The sequence below is a fragment of the Ischnura elegans genome, chromosome 12 (assembly GCF_921293095.1).
Source record: "Ischnura elegans chromosome 12, ioIscEleg1.1, whole genome shotgun sequence".
Taxonomy (NCBI): Eukaryota; Metazoa; Arthropoda; class Insecta; order Odonata; family Coenagrionidae; genus Ischnura; species Ischnura elegans.
This window is the reverse complement of record NC_060257.1, coordinates 7,080,177-7,087,772: the sequence shown is the minus strand read 5'-3', so window position 1 is coordinate 7,087,772 and position 7,596 is coordinate 7,080,177. Positions and strand designations below refer to the sequence as shown.

General features: G+C 45.0%; 1 long non-coding RNA gene across 1 annotated transcript; it reads right to left on the bottom strand.

The window, feature by feature from the left end:
• Positions 1-976: 976 nt before the first annotated feature.
• On the bottom strand, positions 977-7,591 carry LOC124169704. The gene is made up of 3 exons (XR_006867209.1): positions 7,470-7,591; positions 6,992-7,316; positions 977-1,070 (listed from the first exon to the last, which is right to left on the bottom strand). It is a non-coding gene; the product is annotated as an uncharacterized LOC124169704 (long non-coding RNA).
• Between the last annotated feature and the right edge of the window lie 5 nt (positions 7,592-7,596).

The window sequence follows — 7,596 nt, the reverse complement described above, 5'->3', positions numbered from 1 at the left end:
ATTTAATATAAAGTCATTCTTGTTCCTAATTACATACAGCGCTGCATGATAAATATACACACAGGGCACAGTCAATACACCCAGGTACTTAAAAAGGGGTCGACAGTGTGCACGGTAATGCACTGTACACATATTTCTTATTATTATTTTTTTGATTAAAAATACCTGGTTTAATGAGGATGATGATCCCCATAGAACAATGCCATATGAAATTACAGAATAGAACAGGCTATAATATACCATTTTTAATACATCTATGCTAACAGTGTATTTTAACACAGATATCTGATAGTAAACAACATTAATCTTTTTACATACCTGGTTGATATGTTTGTCCCATTTAAGATGAGGATCAACATATAACCCTAAAAATTTTAGATTTTCCACCACAATGATATCTCTTATCTTACTCTGGGATAAAAGATCATTCGGCAAAACTTGTCGTGGGGAAAACATCATCATTTGTGTTTTGCCATTATTGAGGACCATGCCATTCCTGGTACACCAGTCATCCATTGCCTTAATCACCAGTTCACCGGAGTGATGCAGATTATTCAATTCTTTATGGGAATTCATAACACTCACATCATCAGCATATAAGACACATTTATTGTGCTTAGATGTTAAATTCATGGGGAGGTCATTTATAAATAATAAGAAGAGTACTGGGCCAAGCACTGACCCCTGTGGCACTCCTTTAGCAACTTGTTTTGAAGATGAGTAAAAGAAATTGCCAGCATTATTGAGAACAACCTTCTGTCTTCGATTAGTTAAGTAAGTCTTTAGCCAGTTTAGAGCAACACCTCTTATGCCCAGCAGCTCACATTTTGTCAGGAGCATATCATGGTCTACCATATCAAAAGCCTTACTTTGGTCAAAATATATCCCATTACTTTGTTTTTTAAGTTTATTTCATTAAAAATATAATTAATTGCATCAAAGAGGGCTTGTTCAGTTGATTTCCCTTTTCGAGCCTCTCGATTAACTAGAGTTCCCACACGCTTTCGCGCAGCGTTCATTAGTTTATCCATATTCCTTATTATGGATTCCTGCTTTGCTTGGCTCTTCACCTAGTTAAAAGTAGGCGGTCATCATTATTTACACACGTAAAACTTACAGCACCGGACTGTCTACATACAAAGAAAGCAATATAAACCCCATTCAGAACCCCGCACGGGGGGAAGATTGTAATCTCTTCCTTTGGGGAGTCGCGCCCCCACGGACCCGAGCCCACCGGGGAGACAACCTCGTCAAAAAACCCTTCGTACGCTAGGATAGCGTCCAGACAGCATGTGACTCTGCTGTGCTGAGTAGCCGAAACATCTGGCGTCCAGATTCACCCACGTGTTTGCCGTGCGTGGAGACCCGTACAAGGGGGAGAAGGGGATCCTGGTGGGTGAGTTCTCCGGCACCCAGCTGGGCGTCGGAAACCCGGTATGGGCCGGAGTTCAACACCCCACTTCGGCCCTGGATTCCCCGAAAAACGGGCGGCCGAGAAGAGCCCAGCTCGGTCAATCGGCTCCTGGCGGCTGGGGAGCTTGGCGGCTCCTTCCGAGCGTACGCCAGGACGGGTTAGTGCTGGAGATATGGGGGTCTCCGTAGGGCGGCCGAAGGTGCGTGGGTTCGGAGGGCCCCCGCGCTGGAGGTTCTAACCCAAAAGAGATCCCCTATCAAAGGTTCCTATATCCCTCGGGTAGCCCTGGCGACCACACCGGATCTCGGTGTGGCGTCCCGAATGTGTGGCTCCGTGGTGGGTGGGGAGCCCAGGGGATGAATTTCTATTTTGAGTCCATGGATAACAACTTTCTTCCTCCAACGAAAAGATCCCGTCCGGAAGTGGGCGGGGGAGAAAGTAAGTCTACCGCATGTCGGAAATTCCTTGTTATGAGATGTGCTAATGATGGTGAGACCCTGACAAAGGTATCTCCCTTTCTAATAAGACGAGTTCTGTCGGCAGCGATACCCGGTGACTTAGAATCGGCCAAAAAATTAAGGGATGGATCACTGTTAATTAAAACCAGCAACGAAACACAAAGTGAAAAGTTATTGAAAATGACAAAATTTAACGAAATACCCGTTAAGGTCCAGGTGCACCAAACACTTAATACATGTCGGGGAGTCATTTCGCATTACGACCTACTCTACGTCTCTAAAGATGAGATAAAGAGTGAGATGGCGTCTCAGGGTGTAATAGACTGCCGCCGTCTAAAGACAAAGAGGAACGGTGAGCTGACCAACAGCACGTCCGTCATCCTCACTTTTTGTCGTGACAAACTTCCTGACAAGGTCTATGTGGGATACGAATCTGTTTCCGTAAGGCCATTCATTCCTAGCCCCATGCGGTGTTTTCAATGCCAGCGTTTCGGCCACATCGCTACCAGATGTGAGGGCAAGGCCACCTGCCCGCGCTGTGGCAAAGATAAACACGAAGGTGACGCGTGCACCTCTGCACCAACCTGTGTGAATTGCGAGGGATCACATCCGGTTTATTCTCGAGATTGCCCCAAGATGAGAGAAGAGAAAAAAATAATGGAGATAGAGACCGTGGAAAAGCTGCCATATCAAGAAGCACGAAAGAAATACAGAACACTCATCGCGCCTGCGTTCTCCCGTTCGTATGCTGCCGTAGTAGATAGTGAGAAAAATAACAATACAGACACGCAAGAGAATAATAAGGAAGAACATACTATTAAGAATGCAAAGCAAGCCAAGCCGGATAAGGCTACCAAGCCGGCAACGAAGAAGGGCACACCGCCGGAAAAAAACGATGCTAGTCAGGGCTCTTCAAAGAAGAACCCAACCACAACACCCACCGTGGCCACGCAAAGCAGCCGTGGAAAACCTCAGTCCCCGGGTCCATCTGGTTCGCCTACTCGTAGCCAACCAGAGTCTATGGAAGAAGACGAATATATTTCCGAGTCAGAAATCATCCGGGCGAAGGCTAAGGAGAGAAGACGCATTAAGCGTTGACTCTCCCTCTGGCAGTTTTAAATTAATTTATCTATTTATTTATTTATTTAATTTTTATCAATTTTTAATGGCTTTTATCATACAGTGGAACTGTAACGGTTTTTATCGGCATAAGGAGGAGCTAGACATTTTAATCAGAGATTTTAACCCGTCCTGTATATGTTTGCAGGAAACACATTTTAAGGACACGGACAAGGGATATTTAAAACATTTTAACGCTTTTAGATTGGACGATACCAGCGGCCAACGAGCCCATGGTGGAGTGGCGGTTTTTGTTCGGGAGGCACTTTACACCTCCAGAATAAATCTTAACACACCGTTCCAACGGTAGCGGTGACGGTGCACGCTCCCGAGGCGATAACGGTGTGCAACGTTTACCTGCCGGAGGGTGCACCCGTCACACGTTTTAATCTAGAATCCCTTGTTCACCAGCTACCTCAGCCTTTTATTTTACTCGGAGATTTTAATGCTCACGATCGGCTATGGGGAAGCACCCCGGGACAGTGCAACCGCAGGGGACGTATTTTATCAAGTTTTATTAGTGATTTTAACCTATTTTTACTCAATAACGGCGAGAAAACCCGTTTTAACTCTTTTAGCGGCGATTTCTCCTCCATTGACTTGTGTATTTTATCGACTAGTTTGGTCAACAAAATTTCATTTCGCGTTCACGACGACCTTAGTGGAAGCGACCATTTCCCTATTTTACTCTCCAAGGACCGAAATTTTAACCCTGATTTTATCAGACCGGGCAGCTGGGTTATCCAGAAAGCCGACTGGTATAGTTTTAAAGAAAATTTTAAGTATATATGTGATGAAAACCGCGATAGCGTCTCCAATGTCAAATGTTTAACGGCAGCTATCATCAACGCGGCGGACATATGTGTGCCACGGTCTCGGGGCATAACGTCGAGGCCTGCCGTTCCATGGTGGAACGATGAATGCGCCAAGGCTATCCGTCTTCGTAAGAAAGCGTTGAGAATTTTCAACAAGTATCCCACGGCCAATAACCTGTCCGCTTTCCGACGCCTAAGAGCGAAAGCCCGCCAAGTTGTGAAAGAGGCAAAGAAGAACTCTTGGATGAAATACGTCTCTAGTATTAATATTAGGACACCACTAGATCAGGTATGGCGTAAAGTGAAGCAAATTTCGGGTAGCCGTCAGCAATGTGGGGTCTCCTACTTGAAAGTCAACGGAACCACCATAACTTCACTCCCCGTCATCGGCGACATCTTCGGCCAGCTACTCACCAAAACAAGCAGCGACGAAAGCTACGACCCATCTTTTCGCTCTTTCAAGCGGCGCCTAGAAGCCATCCCTATTTGTTTTAAGGAGACGTGCATGACGGCAGATTACAACATTCCGTTTTCTATGTGGGAGTTGCGTTCTGCCATCCACGAATCACATGATACCTCTCCAGGACCAGACGAAATCCACAATGGCTTTCTTCGTAACCTCACGGAATCCGCGTTGCTGGAAGTCCTGTGAACCTATAATCAACTTTGGGTAGCAGGCACTTTTCCTTCATCCTGGCGGGAGAGTGTCATCATCCCCATACCCAAGCATGGGAAAGATAGGACTGACCCAAATTCTTACCGTCCGATCTCACTCACCAGCTGCTTATGCAAGCTCATGGAGAGAATGGTTAATCGGAGGCTTATTTGGTGGTTGGAACGCCGAAACCTTCTCTGCAATATTCAAAGTGGATTTAGAAGGGGCCGCTCCACCTTGGACCACTTGGTGAGGATCGAGAATTATATCCAAGAAGCCTTCATCCTCCGCCAACACGTGGTTGGGGTTTTCTTCGACATAGAGAAGGCCTACGATCGGGTTAGGCGCAGAAAAATCTTACGCACTCTGCATGATTGGGGTTTTAGGGGTAACTTACCAACTTTTATTGAAAATTTTTTAACAAACCGTATTTTTAAAGTAAGGACGGGACAGTTCCTAACGCGTCCCTACCCTCTCGACAACGGAGTCCCCCAGGGGTCCGTCTTGAGCGTGACGCTTTTCGCTATTGCGATCAACGACGTAGCTAAATACATCCAGACGCCGATAATGGCCACTCTATTCGTTGATGACCTGGCAATATTCTGCAGGTCATCTAGAGTGGCCAACATATCGAGATTGATCCAACTCACGTTGAACAAATTAGACCAATGGACCCATAGTAGCGGTTTTAGATTTTCAACTGAGAAAACCAAATGCGTTCACTTCCACCGTGTCAGAGGCGTCCACCTTCCTCCTACACTTCGCCTTAGCGGAAGAAATCTCCCATTTGTGGAGTCAATCCGTTTTCTGGGGCTAACAGTGGATCAAAGACTCAACTGGCGAGATCACATCAATAATCTGAAGGCAAGTTGTTCTAAGTCTATAAATATTTTAAAGTTTTTGAGTCACATATCGTGGGGAGCAGACCGTACCACCCTACTCCTACTATATCGCACATTGGTGCGGTCTAGAATAGACTACGGCTCCTTTGTTTATGCATCTGCCCGCCCATCGTATCTACGAGCGTTAAATTCTTTGCACAACGCCGCGCTACGACTCTGCACTGGGGCCTTTCGAACCAGCCCAGTTCCAAGCATCCACTCTGACGCAGGAGAACCTCCCTTGTACTACCGTAGGACTTGGCTGCTTTGCAGTTACGTATCCAAAATTTTATCTATGACGAGTCACCCATGCTACGACATACTTTTTAAACCTCGGCTTTTAAATGTTTTTTTTATCGAAGGTCTAGGGAAACGAGACCTGTAAGTATTCGTTTTAATGATTTTATTCTCGGATGTGATTTTAAACTACCAGACGTATACCCTGTTTCGTACTCAACTTACGCACCTTGGTTGACTCCCACTCCTACGGTTAATACGTTTTTACTATCTCGGCCAAAATCCTCCACTACTCCCTTGGAATACCAACGTGAGTATTTTAAGTTTCGGTGGAACCACCCCAATTTAATCCCCATTTACACGGACGGATCGAAATGTAACTCTGTGCCTGTGCATGTGCAGCGTTCTCTCCTCTACATGGAGCCATTAAGGCGAAGCTGCATCCGCTGTGCAGCATTTATACGGCGGAACTCTTCGCAATTAAAATGGCTTTGGAAGCCTTGAGTGACGAAAATGGCTCGTTTGTCATATGCACCGACTCCCGTAGCTCCTTACAATCCATTTCTGGCTTCTTACCCATGCATCCAGTTGTTCAACACATTCATGCCACGCTGCGGACTCTCATGAACAAGGGAATAAGTGTTTGCTTTCTTTGGGTTCCGGGACATGCGGGGATACGTGGAAACGAAAAAGCAGATTTGTTTGCCAAGGAAGCTCTTACTAACGAAGAGATTAAATCAACGCTAGTTCCGTACGAAGACCTAAGAGGGTCACTAAAAAATGTTGTACTTGAACAGTGGAGGGAGTCGTGGAGGACTTTGAATAACAATAAACTGCGAAGCATCAAACATACAACGTCAGCTTGGCCTTCTACCAGGATCAATCGAAGGGAGGAAGTAGTTATCACTCGCTTGAGGATAGGGCACTGCCCTCTGACTCATGCCTTTCTTTTTACCGAAGAGAAGCAAGCTCCTCAATGTGACGAGTGTAGGTGCCCATTAAGCATCCGACATATCTTGACAGAGTGCGACAAATACCGTGATGCGCGGACACGGTTCAATCTGGATGGGGACCTAGAATCTATTCTAGGAGACCACCCCACCAATCTAAGTAGTACAATTTTGTTTCTCAAGGAAATAGGTCTTTTCAACAAAATTTAAAAGCTTCCCTCTATTTTATGTTAAAAATTGCGTAGTAAAGATTCATTTATAATGAGTCTTGAATCAAACGATTGAGTAGTGGTGCAAAATGACCTTGCCGTCGACGCACCCTTTATCTCAAATCTACTACTACCCATTCAGAAACGTCCACATCAATACATCAAGGATGAAAGCAGGACTGGGCATAATCCATAGAAAACATTTTCCTCACAAGGTTTTAACGAAGAAATACTTATAGCAGCAAGCACTAACCTTTTTCGGTTGTTCCTCAACCAGTGTTGCTCTATAATAATTTCTGATGTTGGCACGGCATTCGACAAAGTTTTTCACGGGGGGCACTTTTAGTCTCTTCTGTTTATCGACCCACTCTTTTACATCTTCCTCAGTTCTCGCAGCGTGCAGCACTTGCCCCCGGTAAAAATCCTCGTCTTCAGTTTCCTCGTCTCCATTCTTACATTTAATGTAATATTCCGTCTCTACGTCAAATGATTCGTGGCGTGGGAGGATGTTTGTAGTGGGAACAATGTCATTTTTCCCTTTCCACTCGTGCAGATAATGCACATACGCAAAAGACATTCTGCAAATGCACAGTCAGATAAAAGAATAATAATAATGCTATGTTTCGAGGCAAAAAATGTACACATGCTAGAACTTTCACATTAAATGGTACACATTTTAGTGTTAAAGTACAGTAGACAACCACGCCAGTAACAATCCAATGTTTACTCACGCATAAATGTTTCTGAAGCGAACATGTGCCTCAAATGAATCATCACCACGCCAATAGTAATATCGATATTCTTTTGATACACTGTTGACAAATTGCAAAGGAATGGAAATGGCAAATCGTCTTCCGG